Here is a 19,197-nt window from a genome sequence, read left to right as displayed (position 1 = left end):
GCTCATGTTAGCCAGTGGCAGTGCCAATCGGTAATGCTAGCAGAATGAATGGATGTAAACTTTATTTAACATATTGCATATGGGTACAATACAATACGGCTCAATACAAACAATTGTTAAGGGAATGCAGACTGTTGTAGCTTGGACTGGGGTCCTTATAACAATAACTTGACAACACATAGTAGCTGCAGCTATTTGGGACAGCTCTGTTGTCACCGGAAGGGCACGCAGATGGTATCTACTGCGCATGGGCGTTTTCGCAACAACGGCTCCGTGCAGACTACACAGCTGTTGTCGGAGAGTTTTTGGCGCTACTCCAAAACGCAAACACAATTTAGCGTTTCAGCTAGGGCCACAACGTATCCGCCAAAAAACGCCCTGAGCCTGCTGGCCGTGTCACTGTGGGCCTCGCCCTGAGCCTGCTGGCAGTGTCACTGTGGGGTCTGTGAGACCTGTATGAGGACTACGAGGGGCTAAACGTGAGCGTAGCGCCCACTGGGTCTCGCTCCACACAGACATTTATAGAAGATCAGGACGAAAAAGAAAGTCACCGTCGTCGCTCTTTCCTCCTTCTCAAAGCACACTTAACTTGAAGAGTCGGGTTGCGATGCGCAAATTCATACCCAATTAGTCCTAATATTTCTTGTTTGAACTAGGAAAAGCTGCCTTTTCCTTTGATGCTTCCAACACCTGGAATGCCCTCCCTCCTCCCTCCTCCTCCTCCTCCTCCTCCTCCTCCTCCTCCTCCTCCTCCTCTCCCTCCTCCTCCTCTCCTCCTCCTCCTCCTCCTCCTCTCCTCCCCCTCCTCCTCCTCCTCCTCCTCCTCCTCCTCCTCCTCCTGACTCTGAAGCTGAAGGTTCTTCCTCCTCTTGCGAGATGTTTGTAAATGTCACGTCCTGATAAGAAGGGAAAGCACAGATGTGGAACAAGGGATGCGTCACAATCGACAGACAATAACGGACAGATAATAAAACTCTCTCTATCCATGCTCTTTTCAGTCTTCTGTATCTCTCTCTTCTGCATTACTTCTGTCTCTCTCTCTCTCTCTCTCTCTCTCTCTCTCTCTCTCTCTCTCTCTCTCTCTCTCTCTCTCTCTCTCTATATATATATATCATATATATATATATATATCTTCTGTATCTCTATAATATATATATTATATATCTCTCTCTTCTGTATCTCTCTCTCTCTCTATATATATATATATATATCTTCTGTATCTCTCTCTCTCTCTCTCTATATATATATATATATATATATATATATATATATATATATATATATATATATATATATATATATATCTCTATATATATATATATCTCTTCTGTATCTCTCTCTCTCTCTCTCTCTCTCTCTCTCTCTCTCTCTCTATATATCTCTTCTGTATCTCTCTCTCTCTCTCTCTCTCTCTCTCTCTCTCTCTCTCTCTCTCTCTCTGGCTGGCTGGCTGGCTGAGGAAAGCTCTGTACAGAACAGATGTTTTTTCCTCCCTGAGTTTCAGTGTCAAAAGCGAAACAATAATGGGCGACAAAATGACACTTCAGACCTCGTGGGTGGTCTGTGCTTTCCTGAAAATCATGGAATTATTGTTATTGTTTTATCATTCATCTCGCCCTGCTGAGAACCGCCCACAGGAAGAAAGATCATAGATTACTCTATACTTGTGTTTGTTAAGATACATAAGATATTCCCTTATCGACCCCCTTGGGGGAAATTCGAGCGTCATAGCAGCATGGGGGAGGGGGGGAGGGGAGGTACAGGTATGGGCAGGGTAATAAATATAGGCAGTCAAATTAGATCTGAATATAAAAACATGAGAAAAGATAAACGGTGTAAACAAAGATGACGTCCCATCGGTTATATTATGTTACAATAAATGTAGGCAATAAAGAATTTGAATCTTAACGTATACTATGAGTAAGAATAAAAGTAAACAGTATACACAAGGTGCAGTATACACAATATACAAGGTACCCTGACTGGCATGTTGTTACTAACTAACTCTGTCTCTCATACAGTCAGTCAGTCAGTCAGTCATTCGCTCACTCACGGTGAGCCACTCTGCCCCTAGTGGCAGCTCACAGACATGGCACTTTGGCTACGTTCTCACTGCGAATCAGTTAAACTCATATGTGACTCAAATCTTCTTTTATTTCATGACAGTGTGAACGGCACAAATCACATGGAATCTGATTTTTTCAACCTTGATTTGGGCCACTTTCATAATGGTCCAAATCAGATACTGATCTTTTTGCAACGCGACCTCAATCACGCAACTTTTACTTCACTCTCCAGATTGAAATCCGTGACAATCTTTTACACCCGACTTCTTTATTGTTGCATGCTGCGCATGCAGGTCAGTTCAGGAGCGCGCAACCAGTTCCAGGGTTCCCACAGACATTGCTAAATGAAATTCAAGGACTTTCAAGTACTTTCCTAAGCACCATTTTTCATTTGAAACGGCATTTAAAAGGATACAATTCACTTTTAAATGCTGTTTTTTATAGAACAAAAATCGGATCCAATATGTATGGCTTAAAACCAATTTCTGACAATTAGTTACACTTTAAATCAAAATAATTCTATTTCTTGATTCAGAAATGTTTTATCATGGATGAACAAAACTTTCCATGCGAATGGTTGATTTGAATTTCAAGGACTTTTTAAGCACCTTGTTAAAAAAAATCTGTTTTCAAGGAATTCCAGCCCTTTTTTTTTTTTTTTTTTTGCACAAAAATCAAGCACTTTAAGCACTTCAAGGACCTTGTGCGAACCCTGCAGTCCACACTGGGATCTGATATTGGCGACATTAACCCTTTCACTGCCACACGACAGAAGGTTAACCCTTTACTATCACACAACCGACGGTCGTGTGGCAGTGAAAGGGTTAACCCTCTGTGTATTGTCGCAGTGAAAGGGTTAACCGTTTTGGTAGCGTGGCAGTGAATTGGGTTAAAAAGATTATAATATCAACAAAAGCCAAAACAAGAGTCGGCTCTGAGCAATAAATCTGCATTGAGCACCGTGGCTTGCAGTGTGAACGCAGCCTTTGTGTGAGCCCGGCGGTTCCACACATGTGACACTGCTTTGCATCTACACTGTTTGTCCTTGTTGTCTTTAACGGCTGGGGCTCTGTGTCGTCGGTGAAGGAGCCAAAAGGTGTCAGGAAGAAAGTTGAGCAGAGGACCGTACTTCCTGTTGTTGTTGTTGTTATAGAGACACATGTCGACTCCCAGCTCTCTTATCTACTGTCCTCATGAATCCACATCTAGATTAGATTAGAATGTATTGTGTCATCATTCAGCACAAGTACAGTACAATGACAAGAAGTTTGACACCCAACCAGAGTGCAAATGTAACAGTAAAGTGCAACAGTAATATACAATGTACAGTGTACATTTACATTTAGTCATTTAGCTGACGCTTTTATCCAAAGCACAAGTCATCAGGAAGGGCACAACTCTTATCAGCTGAGTAACAATGTTCATCAAAGTGTTGAGTGCTACAGTGTAGGTTAGTTTATTAGCACAAGTGCATGGACAGTACGGTTAGTTAGGGTTAGATTATTATTATTTTCTTCTTTTCTTTCATTTCAGATAATGGTTGAAGAAGTGCGTCTTTAGTCGACGGCGAAAGATTGGACGGGTTTCGGCTGTCCTAACTGGTGGGCAGTTCGTTCCACCATTGTGCTCGGATAGGAGTGGGTTTGAGAGGGTACATATATCCACATATATATTTACATTTACCACATAAATATATATATTATATCCATATCCGTCTGAATATAGATATAATCCTTCTATATACCTACTTATACACCTACATATAACTCTGTATGATAACATGTACAATAATGCTGTATATATATATATATATTCTTACCATATACTGTATATATATATATATATATATATATATATATATATATATATATATATATATATATATATTATATATATATATATATATATCCACATCTGTCTGTACATACCTGCATATAATATACATACTATAGCTTACTATATCCCTTACCGTACTCTTACTAGTTACACTGCTGGCCAGTATGACTTACTACCATAGTGTCTTTATACCTGTATCACTGTACATATTAATACTAGGGGTGGGAATCGCCAGAGGCCTCACGATACGATACTATCGCGATACTTGCGTCACGATACGATAGTATCGCAATACTAAATATATTGCGATACGCTGAGTATTGCGAGTTCTTTTTTTTTTTAATCAAATTTAATTTATTACCTTTTTTCAACTGCGAAGTAAAACTTTGTCAACATGTTTTATCTAATAAAATAAAGTTCAGTCTCACTTCAATAATTTTTATTGCAGAACATGGTATTTTCTCAAGCAGACAGACGTAAACACTGTAATCTGTGTTGCATGTACCCGACAAACTGAACTGTTTGTATTACAGTCATATTCCAACTTAACTGAATGCACATACGGACTACTGTACTATTACAGGTATTGAAATGAACAATGCAACTTCCTTATACAAAATTTGAATCATTAAATATCGATACTTGGCGTCCCTGTATCGATACAGTATCGCCACGCAAAGTATCGCGATACTACTACCTATCGATTTTTTCCCCCACCCCTGTACATACATCTGATTAGCACTATTACTCAGTAGTACTCATTTATATATTTTATACCCAGTTTAATCACCTGTACATTGTATATTACTGTTGCACTTTACTGTTACATTTGCACACTGAATAATGACAATACATTCTAATCTAATCTAATCTAATCTAATCTAATCTAATCTAATCTAATCTAATGTTTAGCCTCACTCCTTATATCCTAGTTCTCCTGACCTATCCAAGACCAAGACCATAGAAACCCATTCCTGGCCGCGTGAAGTGGCTTGTCTTTAAGAGTGTGGCCTTTTCCAGTGTGTATTCCACAAGGAAGCGTAATAAAAGGTTTCAGTCGGATGGTGTTTGATTTGGACGCTAAAATACATCACCAGGGTATCTGCCGATTTCAGTTAAGTTTGAGACTTTTTAAGACCTTTTCAATGGCCATACTAGCAAGTAGCAACAAAAACAATAACCCCGTGACACACCAAGCTCCCGGTAGCCCTGCAAAAACAACCAAACATTTAATATATTTAACATTATTTCATCTCCCCGACTGCCCCCCCCCCCCCCCCCCCCCCCCCAGAATGTAATACCTGTGCAAATGAAATTTGAAAGACTTTTTAATACCGTGTTAATAAAGCCTAAAATGTAGAATTATGAATGTAATACTCTGTAAGACTCCATAATACCCCCGCAGATAACCTGGTCACATGATTTCCACTAAACAGGATCGTGGGGGGGGGGGGGGGGGGGGGGGGCGAAATTCTGGTGGCGGTTCAACCGAAACCAACGACCAATAGTATCATTACAAATTTTATTTTTTTTAAATAAAGAGAAATTCAAAACCAGATCACAGAACTTATAGCCATTAACTGAGCAACAGAGCCACCCCCCCCCCCCCCCCCCACTACCTGTAGCTTTTATTTTAAAGGACAAACCCCCAATCAAACAGGCCCAGGCACACAAGTCAAGCCACAATAAACTGCAAAAGGCCATTAACCCCCCCCCCCCCCCCCCGGGTGCAGAGGTGAAGCGTCAGAGGGTGAGTTCTCTGGCTCTTGTTTGCCAAATCTCCCGTCTCTCGGCCCTCTCGGCCTGCCCCTCTGTGTCTCTCTCTCCTGCCCCCCCCCCCCTGCCCCACAAAGCCTACATTGTTCCCTTGTGGCTGCTTGGGAACCCAATCCTAGGGCAGCTGTCCGAATCAATCTGCATGTGCACACACACACACACACACACACACACACACACACACACACACACACACACACCACACACACACACAGTCAAGCACACGCAGACACACACACACACAGTCAAGCACACGCAGACACACACACACACACACACACACACACACACACACACACCGCTTTACTAATCTTGAACACACACGCTCAAATCATCCACACACCTACGTGCCAGTCATGTGATGGAACAAAGGGCCGAACAGAGAGACCCCCCTCTCGCTCCACACAGACCCCCCTCGGTCCATACAGACCCCCCCCCCCCCCTCCTCCTCTGTCCATACAGAGTAGACCCCTTTCTCAAGACACCCCACCTTCCAATTAGAGAGACCCCCTTCCTGCCCTGCCCCGCCTGTGTGCGAGAGAGAGAGAGAGAGAGAGAGAGAGAGAGAGAGAGAGAGAGAGAGAGAGAGAGAGAGAGAGAGAGAGAGAGAGAGAGAGAGAGGACAGGACGGAAGGGGGGGGGGCTTGTGGTCACAGCCCAGCCCCTCCTCCCCCTCCTCTCTCCCCCCAGAACCAAAACAACCCCCACATGGCTACCCCAGCCCCCCCCCCCCCTGTAGCCAAACACTTCCCAGCTGTGGGCTTGACCAGTTAACCCTTTAGTAGGTCACGCACGCACACACACACACACACACACACACACACACACACACACACACACACACACACACACACACACACACACACACACACACACACACACACACACACGCACACACACACACACAAAGAGAGATAAACATTAAGTGAGCAAAAGTTGAACTAGAGAAAAGAGCTCAAAACATCTAAAAATACACGGAAATCCATCTAGCTTTTCACTCGTGTATGAATATATTTAACCGAATTAACTAATATACTTACAGAGTGGTAATGTTTTCTAACGTGACCGATCTCACAAGACGCTTCATTATGCGGCATGTTTCATTCAACTGTGACCCTTTCACTGCCACGCTACCAAACGGTTAACCCTTTCACTGCGACAATACAGAAGGTTAACCATTTCACTGCCACACGACAACGGGTTAACCCTTTCACTACAGTATAGTATAGAGACCTATTAGCAAGATAGGTAGTAGTAGACGGAGGGATGTGGGTGACCGCAGTGGAGAGCACACAGCGTAGGCGTCAAACATGTGAATTCATGCACAGGGTTTCCAAATAAACACTGAAAAAACTATGCCCTTCTGTGCATAGCCTATATCTATATGCGTACACAGTATGTTAGCGCACACACACACACACACACACCAGGTGTGTGCGAGGATCTGCCAACATTCATTCCCTAACTTTACAAAGACATGCCTATAACCGTGATCCTTGACGTCTTCCTATAGAGTGAAGTCTGGTTAAGATTGTCTTCCCCCTCCCAAAGTCTGGTTAAGATGTCTTCCCCCTCCCAAAGTCTGGTTAAAATGTCTTCCCCCTCCCAAAGAAGTTATGTCAACAACTATAACAGAGCCTGTGATACAAGTACACACCCACACACACAAACACAAATATATACACACACACACACACGCCTGTAAATGGAAACACATTTGCGACTGGTTTTTTTTCCGTCATGCAGGCAGCATGGAAGGGGGGGGGTTGGGGGGGGGGGGGGGGGTTGGGGGGGGGTGAAGCACGACAACTTTCCATTACAGGAAGTACCTTTGAGACCGAGGGAAGAAAACAAACACAGCTGCCTGCTTGTCACTTTGTAGACAAACATTAACCCGTACATTACAGACCCAGTGATGTACTGTAGCCTGCAGACAACACAGTGCACACAGTCCCCTGGCTCTTTTCAAGGCACGAGAAGAGCGTGTGGGTAGTTATTACATATTAGCAAGATCGGTAGTGGTATAAGTGTAGTAGCATAGTAGTATAGACATATTAGCGTGATAGTTAGTAGTATAAGTATAGTAGCATAGTAGTACAGACATAATTAGCATGATAGGTAGTAGTATAAGTATAGTAGTATCAATATATTCATATTAGCAAGATATGTAGTAGTATAAGTATATTAGCATAGTAGTACAGACATAATTAGCATGATAGGTAGTAGTATAAGTATAGTAGCATAGCAGTATATTCATATTAGCGTGATAGTTAGTAGTATAAGTATAGTAGCATAGTAGTATATTTATATTAGCGTGATAGGTAGTAGTATACGTATAGTAGGATAGATATTAGCATGATAGGTAGTAGTATAAGTATAGTAGCTTAGTAGTTTAGACATATTAGCAAGATAGGTAGTAGTAGTAGTATAAGTATAGTAGCATAGCAGTATATTCATATTAGCAAGATATGTAGTAGTATACATATAGTAGGATAGTAGTATTAGACACATTAGCAAGATAGGTAGTAGTATAAGTATAGTAGCATAGTAGTACGACTCAGCCCTGCTGGTCTCTGACAAGAACAAGTTACAGGTTGAAAAAACCCTCAGCTCTGAACTCGGCAGAATCTGCACCTGGCTCGCTGATAACAAACTATCATTACACCTGGGTAAAACAGAGTCCATTCTCTTTGGATCAAATGACAAACTCAGCAAGACCGACGGCTTCTCTGGTAGGCTACAGTGGGTGACAATATTGTCACAAGGAAAGATGAAATTACATACCTGGGTTCCATGTATGTAAATGTAAGAATAAATATATATATATATATATGTGGTATATACAGCATTATTGTACATGCTATCATACAGAGCTATATGGGTTATATGCAGATGTATAAGTAGGTATATTGACTATATGCATATTCAGACAGATATGGATATATATAAACCGTACTAAACTAAACCTAAAGTGTAGGCTACTAACTAAAACCAAACTGAACTAGAGCTAAACTAAACAACAATGTATTCATCCTCCCTTATCCTATTACGAACCACCATCTTGTCACGGCGGACGGTGAGATACTCTTCAAAATGTCTTTCAAAACAACTGACAAAATGGCTGCATCTGTCTGTCCTCAAAACTGGACACGTTGAGACGTAACGAAGCGGCGTCCCAGTGTCTCTGGAGCAGGGACTCGAGAGAGGGAGAGGGAGAGTTGGGTTCTCTCTCTGGTGGAACCGCAAACCAGAGGAACCCGGCACTTTGACTGCTCAGAAAAGAAACAGCCAAACAAACTCCTGGGAGCCGGTTACCACGCCACGCCACACCACACCACACCCAATCCAATCTCCTACCGTCCTCTGATAAGCCTGATAAAGGCCTGTGTGTGTGTGTGTGTGTGTGCGTGCTAAACCACAACAACAATAAGCTATAGTAAATGAAAGGACTGTGATGTGGGTCAACAAACATAGACTACTTTACTTTAGCTGCAGGGACTTGAGGCAATCACACACACACACACACACACACACACACACACACACACACACACACACACACACACACACACACACACACACACACACACACACACACACACACACACACACACACACACACACACACACACACACACACACACACACACACACACACACACACACACACACACACACACACACACACACACACACACACACACACACACACACACACACACACACACACACACACATACATACATACATAACACACACAGACATACATAACACACACACACATACATACATACATAACACACACACACAGACATACATACATAACACACACACACAGACATACATACATAACACACACACACACACACACATACATAACACACACACACACACACACACAGACATACATAACACACACACACATACATAACACACACACACACAGACATACATAACACACACACACACACAGACATACATAACACACACACACACATACATAACACACACACACACAGACATACATAACACACACACACACAGACAGACATACATAACACACACACAGACATACATAACACACACACACACACACACAGACATACATAACACACACACACAGACAGACATACATAACACACACACAGACATACATAACACACACACACAGACATACATACATACATACATACATACATACATACATACATACATACATACATACATACATACATACATACATACATACATACATACATACATACATAACACACACACAGACAGACATACATAACACACACACACACAGACAGACATACATAACACACACACACACACACACACACACACAGACATACATACATAACACACACACACACACAGACATACATACATACATACATAACACACACACACAGACAGACATACATAACACACACACTCATATACACACACATACTTAACACACACACACTCATCTTGTGTGCTCTTCTCATCAGCTAGGAGTGATATGATCAAGTCTCGTCTCAACCCCAATGCCCCCCCCCCCCCACACACACACACACGCAGAATCAGGATTTACTAAGCGGGGGTCAAAAACTACACACGCAACAGATTCAATCACATAACCTGTAGCGCGCGCATGCATACACACGTACACGACAACACATGCACACAATCAGGATTTTGCAGGGACAAAAAAAAAAAACGACATCCTGCAAAGGAACACACAAAGAGATTCAGTCACATAACCTGTAGCGCACGGCGCACAAACGCACACACAGCCAAGACCTAGTTAACACGTAACAGGCTCGGCGATGAGGTCATAATGAAACGGCAGTAGGTCACACACAGCAAGTATAGAGGAGGAGGTAACCCAAGCCGTCAATTTGGGACGTCGACTCTGTGCTTTGTGTGTACATCACAACGACTCCTTTCTCAAACAGGACAGGTGGGTAATTTGATCCCTGCTTTGCATAAGAGTCATAAATTAGATTTTCCCCAGAAGCCTCCAGGTCTAGGAGGAGTAGTCGTCTCGTAACAGCGAGACACGCTCTATTGTGTAGCTAGCTTAACCCTTTCACTACCGCACTACCAAAATGGTTAACCCTTTCACTGCGACAATACAGAAGGTTAACCCTTTCACTGCCACACGACGAAAGGGTTACCCCTTTCACTACCGCGCTACAGAAGGTTAACCCTTTACTATCACACTACAACCGTCTGTAGTGTGATTGTAAAGGGTTAACCTTCTGTAGCGTGGTAGTGAAAGGGGTAACACTACGCGGCCCGAGGAACTGTGGCGCTGAGAGAAGAGAGAGACCGATCCCTGTGTTTTGTCAGATACTTGAATGAGCGCTCTGCCCGTACACAGGCTGCGTGTGTGTTGTGTGTCTGTACAGGAGTGTGTGTGTGTGTGTCTGTACAGGAGTGTGTGTGTGTGTGTGTGTGTGGGGGGGGGGGGGGGGGGGTCGACGGGAAGACGTGCTGCTTGCCTGTACATGTGGTGTGTATGTGCGTGTGTGTGTGTGTGGTATAGAGAGGGGATTCACCGATACTGGTATCAGGCTTAAACAGGGTATCATATTAATACTGGTATCATATTGATACTGGTATCAGACTTAAACAGGGTATCATATTGATACTGGTATCATATTAATACTGGTATCAGGCTTAAACAGGGTATCATATTAATACTGATATCAGGCTTAAACAGGGTATCATAGTGATACTGGTATCAGGCTTATTAAACAGGGTATCATATTAATACTGGTATCAGGCTTAAACAGGGTATCATATTAATACTGATATCAGGCTTAAACAGGGTATCATAGTGATACTGGTATCAGGCTTATTAAACAGGGTATCATATTAATACTGGTATCAGGCTTATTAAACAGGGTATCATATTAATACTGATATCAGGCTTAAACAGGGTATCATATTAATACTGATATCAGGCTTAAACAGGGTATCATATTAATACTGGTATCAGGCTTAAACAGGGTATCATATTAATACTGGTATCAGGCTTAAACAGGGTATCATATTAATACTGATATCAGGCTTAAACAGGGTATCATATTAATACTGGTATCAGGCTTAAACAGGGTATCATATTAATACTGGTATCAGGCTTAAACAGGGTATCATATTGATACTGGTATCAGACTTAAACAGGGTATCATATTGATACTGGTATCATATTAATACTGGTATCAGGCTTAAACAGGGTATCATATTAATACTGATATCAGGCTTAAACAGGGTATCATAGTGATACTGGTATCAGGCTTATTAAACAGGGTATCATATTAATACTGGTATCAGGCTTATTAAACAGGGTATCATATTAATACTGATATCAGGCTTAAACAGGGTATCATAGTGATACTGGTATCAGGCTTATTAAACAGGGTATCATATTAATACTGGTATCAGGCTTATTAAACAGGGTATCATATTAATACTGATATCAGGCTTAAACAGGGTATCATATTAATACTGATATCAGGCTTAAACAGGGTATCATATTAATACTGGTATCAGGCTTAAACAGGGTATCATATTAATACTGGTATCAGGCTTAAACAGGGTATCATATTAATACTGGTATCGAGTCGCGCGTATAACACGCCCGAAACCAAAACAATGCAGTTTCCTGCATTTTAGGCACATAACAGGATGTTAGATCTCTCTCTTAACGTCTCAATCATTTCACAGTCTCTCTCACGACCCCCAGATGTTTAATGACCCCCAAAGTCTAGCAGCCCGTTAATAAGCAATAGTGTGTAAAGCGGACCTCGGTATCGGAGGTGCTATCGGTCGCACAGGCAGAGAGAGGGAGGACACAGTCAGTCATATCTCAGTGATGATCAGGCTGGGCAAAAAGCTGGGCCACACCTCGCCGCTGTGGGTCTAACAGGTTGTAACTTGAGCGGGGCTCCTGCCCGGGCTGCTCCTTTGTGCTCCGAGTAGCAGTGGGCCGGGAGCCAGTTCCTGTGTGCCTGCCTTGATAAACATCACTGTTTGCTCTGATCCCTGGAGCGGAGAGCAGAGCGGTTTAGCTACAGCTGGGTCCTCCTCGCGCGCCGCTATCTGTCTGCCGCAGTCCAGATAAGCTCCCGGGTCCAATTTCCACGCCCGTGTGTGTGTGTGCGTGCGTGTCTCCTTGCATGTAGGTACCAAAAGACATCTCCAGCCACAGATTTATTTTGTGTCGGTAGCGTAACAACAACCGCTTGAATCGGGCCTCTCGGACCTCTCTGTGGCTCGAGCACGTAATAGGTGGTTGTTAAAGGCAGAACGAAATCAAAATAGATGTTTAAATGTTCTTTTATCACTATTATGTCTTGCACTGATCGTCACCTATACGCCAGTGTCTGTCCCAACACTGACAAAGAAGTTGTTTTGTAGGTATTCTTAATGATATCTTAAGAGTTTGTCATTTCCTGGCAAACTGTAAAAATATGTCGATGAGTCATCCTGCATACGGGGGTGTATACTAATTCTGCTTCCAATTAAACGTTTTCTAGAATGACATTCACAGCACGTTGTAACTAAGCAGCACTCTGCCTCTTAAACTAAATTGAACAAATGTTCAATGTTAGCTTGCTGGCTTACGTTACAAATGTTGCTTAGCGTTTGCTAACGTACGTTAGCTTACATTAGCTTACCAGCTAACGGGTCGACCGCAATGCACATTCGGAGCCGTTTGCTACTGTAAACGCCAATCAATATCCACGACAAGTCCCTCCCCAGCTTCCTGTTTTTACAGGAAACGCATGAATGTGTGGAATCAAATAGCATTCTGCTAGCCGTTTCATGGGGGACTTTAACCCTTTCACTGCCGCACTACCAAACGGTGAACCCTTTCACTGCGACAATACACAGGTTAAGAGAGCCTACACTACATTTCACTCCGAGAATGTTTGATACCACTGTCTCTGCACTGTCACAGTGTAGTCTACTACGACACACAGTATAGTCTACTACGACACACAGTGTAGTCTACTACAACACACAGTGTAGTCTACTACGACGCACAGTATAGTCTACTACGACACACAGTGTAGTCTACTACGACACCGCACACTGTAAACACAGCTTTGTTTTGAAAGACCGCTGGGCTGAGTTTACTGGAGAGCGATTTCAGCTCCCAACAGGAAACGTTTTCTCTGCTGTTGTACATCGGCGCAGTTGTGTGATGCCACTTGAGGAAGTGGGTATACAGAGGGAGGGGGACGGGGGGGATGCGGGGGTGGTCGGTTGGTTAACAGTCATCCTGCCGTCACAGATCCAATTTTAGGGAACTGGGCCACGATGACGGTCAAGTCTCTTACGACAGCCACTTCCTGAGCTTTTGTCTCGGAACAACCTTAATCCCAAAGGAAGTTTAGCTTTTGTTTGGCGATAAAATACACGTTTACAACAAGTCATGCGTCTTAAAATGTATCCAAGGGTGAACACGGAGAGGTCTTATTTCCATTGTGGTCCTTGGGTCTCAGCAGCGCATACTAGTATTTACATAAACATTATTATCATTTAGTATATTACTAAAAGTGAAATACAACACTGTTAATAAAACATGTACAAAATATACAGATCTTTCTACACTAAAGCGGGAAGCCTCCCTCTCCCGAGTTACATCGTCTAGGGGGGCGTTTCCTAACGTTCACCTTGAAGCTACACAGGTTCGAGCGCGCCGCTCGGCGCCGGTCAAAGGCAACTCATTCCCACTCCTGTGCTCCTTTGTGGGGCAACCATGCTTTGTCCCGTCCTCCTCGGTCTTCCGGGAACATCACAACAACACGCTGACCTCGTCTGTTCCTCTCTCGCTCTAAAGTGCCGCTCTTTGTCCGAAAAGTGGGCCGTCGCCGCGGGGCGACGCACTCTGCGGCTGGTGCTTACGCAAGGTGAAAAGATGACTTGCTCTACTTTTTGCTATAAAGGTCGTGGCTTCGAACGCTCTGAGGCAGTGGCGGACTGGGACACAAATTCAGCCCGGGACATTCAGACGCACCAGCCCACACACCGGCCCACGCACCGGCCCCGAAACCGGCCCCGAAACCGGCCCACACAACGGGCGTTATGAAACACTTGTCCAGTATTAAACAACCCAAGGCTGTGGCTAAGGAGTCAACATCAGGGAGACCAAATCTACACACCGCCCCTAGATGTGCACTCATGCACAGTGCACACACACACACACAGACACACACATACATATACCGTTACTTCCCGTCATTGGCATATGTTTTTTTTACTAACATCTTAGTGCCTCATTAGCCTAGGGATTAAGGATACATGAAGTATTAACTACACCATAATAATATTGAGGTTTTGATCCATAGAAAGTAGGGATGTCCGATATTATCGGCCTACCGATATTATCGGCCGATATCGGCATTAAAATGTGATATCGAAAAATATCGGTATCGGTTTTAAAGAAATAATATTTTATTTACATTTCTATAACCTTTATTTACCCAGGCAAGCAAGTAAGAACCAATTCTGATTTTATTTATTGTCAAAAGTATGCATAATGTTGTGTTAATTCCACAACAAGAGATATGTAATGTTAATTACCTGAAATTATTCCATTTCTTGGGGCGGGAAACCCTGCATATATCGGTATCGGTTGATATCGGTTGATATTGGTATCGGAAATTAAGAGTTGGACAATATCGGTATATCGGTATCAGTAAAAAAGCCAATATCGAGCATCCCTAATAGAAAGGTCTGTGCTACACAATTTCAGTTATTGGATTTATTGTCCTTTAATTTGGCACTCATGACATTAGTTGCTTGCCGTTTAATCAACATTGAAAGACCCCCCACTTCCTCCCAGACACCCATTCCAAGAGCCTGTTCTCTCTCTCTCTCTCTCTCTCTCTCTCTCTCTCTCTCTCTCTCTCTCTCTCTCTGTCTGTCTGTCTGTCTGTCTGTCTGTCTGTCTGGACTGGGCTCTCTCTCTCCCCTCAGGGTCAGCTGTGCTGGATTGGGCGCTCTTTTTTATTTTTTTATTTATTTATCCTTTATTTATCCAGGAATGTCCCATTGAGATACAAGATCTCTTCTTCCAGGGAGTCCTGACCAACACAGCACACAACAAGTTTCAACATAAAACAGGGCATTAAACAAAAAACATACAATTCAAATATAAATACAGAGGGTCATTTGTGCAGTGGCAAGGAGCATAATCACATCAACAATAGCATCAGGTAAAACAGTTACATGTTTCATAAAGGGCTAATCGTAGCATACCTTTAAAAGCATTCACAGTAGGAAGTGCCTGTAGACAAAGTTTCACTTGCAGCGTATTCCATAAAAAGGGAGCATAGTGGGAGAATGCAGCTTTACCAAGCTCTGACTGCATCAAAGGAACATTTAACAGCATCCCATTTGCTGCTCGTCTGGTATTAAAAAAGCAAGTATAAAAGGACAGAAGTCTGGAGATATATAAGGGCAGCTTACCTAGCAATGACTTAAGGATAAAAATCAACATGTGTGATTGTCTTCTTTGGTACAGAGAGGACCATCCTAATGACTGATACAAAGTGCAGTGGTGGGTGCGAGAGCCTGCACCTGTTACAAAACGTATGGCAGTATGGTACGCAGAATCCAGCTTTTTAAGCAGGGAGGAAGGATTGGGCGCTCTCTCTTTCCTCAGAGTCAACTGCATAAGAAGAACATCAGCAATCAATAATAATGGCTTGAATTCATACAGCGTTTTTCAGCCTTTTGAAAACACCCAAAGTAGTAGTAGTAGTAGTAGTAGTTTATTCAGTCATCATCTCACACAATACAATATACCCCATCATTTAACAATATTTGATTTTACAGTGACTGAAAAGGTACAGACTGAAGCATAATGCTTATATATGCCTGTCCTATATTCTTAACAAAAATTTAAAAAATTGGCGGCTACATGGCGTAGTGGGCAAGGCGCTCGTCACAAATACTGGAGACGCTGGGCTCACCTGTTCGAGCCCAGCGCTCCACATTGCTTTCAGTTTAGCTGGTCGTTCATACTAATACACATTGGCCGTATTAGTGAGCCTCCCACGCGTTACTCCTCGCCACTGAGAGATCGAGCTGCGCAGGTGAAAAGATGCGACTGCTGTTACCTCAAGTACCGGAGGGGACTTGTGCTATGTATGACTTAGTCCACATTGCAGCCGGCTTGTGGGAGGCAAGAAACAGCGTTCGTGACAGGGGAGGGTTGAATTGGATGATACGAAATTGGGATGGGAGAAAATGTAGAAAATGGGAGAAAAAGTGGATAAAAAAAAACAAAAATTAAAAAAATTAAGACTCCAAAACAGTATTCTAAAAGAAAATAGCAAAAGAAAACAGTATTATTCACCCCTGTAGTTTTCAAAAATAGCTTTACAAATTTTTCTTAAAAACCAAAAGCGAATTACTCATTCTTAACTGTATATCAGCATTGTTCCTTCCACAAAGCGCTTCACAGAAACCATCAAGCATTCACACTCACACAGTCATACACTACTGGTGGTTGTGAGCAGCATCAGCAAACACAGCTGCCCTGTGGCAGACTGACGGAATCATGTCTGCTAATCAGCGCCAACCACCATCAACAACCTTCATAAATACATTCAACATTAATGGAATAGGCTAACTACCAACTTAGCTGTAGCAGTTAGCTGTTATATGCAATCACATATGTTTAACTACGGGGTAGTAGTTGACCTAGTTGTTAGCTTAAGCTAGTTAGCTGTGGTTATTTACAAACATGTAGATGAGACTAATCATATACAGATCGAGAACATGGCTAACAGTTGGGAATTCTAAGGTACATCTTATTTAAGCATGTAAAATGGCAACTAATCAATTCAATCAATTAGATTACCAATATTATATCAACATGAAAATTTGGAAGGGAACATAATAGTATTTTATTTTAGTATTTACTATTATAATATTAGTAGCCGATTAATTTGCAGCCCGTCCTAGGTTCTGATTGGCTCTCTAGGTTAGCACTTTAGCTTCTGATGCTGTGGTGGGCACTAGTCCTAACATTGCTAACTAAACTTTTAGTCGGAGAAAAAACGTCACAAGTCACAACTATTTACGTCCACGTGCTGTAAGGAATCAGGAATACGGAAAGCATATTGTCTTGTAATAGAATGACTGAAATCACTGCAAGAGCTAGTATAGGCTAGCTAGCCCTCATGAACCGGCAGACACCAACAGTAGAATATGCACTAGGCTACTGCATGCACCTGTCATGTTACTGTTGGTTCCTTCCACTTGAACTTCATCATCATTAGCAGCAGCAGCGGGTAAACATGTCTGTAATTTTAGAACATTGTTCTGCGTCTTTTACTAGCAATTTTAGTTTTTTAATTCTAGCTTTTTCAGCTCCACCCTTTCTTTTTTTGCATTCTCCATTTCTGCGCTTCTAGGCCTACTCGCGGTTGGGAGGAAACGTGAATCTCATTTACTGATGTCTCATGTCTCATTCAAGACTGGCTAACAAAAGCATGTCTTTCACTTAACACCAAGAAAACAGTGTGTATGATGTTCACAAAGTCACCAGTAGAGGTCACTCACTCTAATGTGTTTCTGGGAGAGGCGGAGCTGGACATTGTACATTAATTCAAGTATCTTGGGGTCACATTGGACTCTACATTGACCTTCAAAAGGTCATGTGAAGAAAGTGACAAACAGTCAAGTTTAACATCGAAAACTTCAGGCAGATCAGGCCCTGCCTGCCAGTTAATGCTGCAAGGATGTTTCTGCATTCAATGATTTTATCACACATCGAGTAGGCCTACTGTTTTATCAACTGGTCTCTTTTATATGTCACTACTCTTACACCAATATAATTACTCTACAAAAAAGCCATAAAAGTATTTGATAGGAAACCAATTTCATTTCATCACTGTAATGTTTTAGAAAAACATAACATGCTAAGTTTCGAGAATTTCCAAGTTTTCAAATATACTTGCTTCATGTACAAGGTTCTGCATGGACTTGCCCCTCCCCCATTGAATGAGTTCATCCAACAGAAAGCAGACACTGGCATTACCACCAGGGCCATCAGTAGAGGGGACTGTAAGGTGCCTTTTCGGTATACTACCATTGCAAAAACTGTGTTCTCTGTTAAAAGTGGTAACTACTGGAATAGCCTGCCAGTTGTGATTAGAGAGTGCCCTACATACTCCATGTTCAAGACCCAGCTTAAACTGCATCTTAAGGCAAACCAGAACTGTGATCATTTTTAATCTGATTTAGTTTATGCAACTTGTTTATTGTTTTATTGCCGGCCCACACACTGGCCCACACACCGGCCCACATAATGGCCCACACACCGGCCCACATATGGCCCACACACTGGTCCACACACTACACCGGCCCACACACTACACCGGCCCACACACCGGCCCACATTAGTGGCCCACACACTGGCCCACACACCGGCCCACACACTGGCCCACATACTGGCCCACACACCGGCCCACACACCGGCCCACATTAGTGGCCCACACAC

Source organism: Notolepis coatsorum (assembly GCF_963971535.1).
Source record: "Notolepis coatsorum genome assembly, chromosome: 6".
Taxonomy (NCBI): Eukaryota; Metazoa; Chordata; class Actinopteri; order Aulopiformes; family Paralepididae; genus Notolepis; species Notolepis coatsorum.
The sequence above is the reverse complement of the archived record's forward strand: the minus strand, read 5'-3'. Positions refer to the sequence as shown.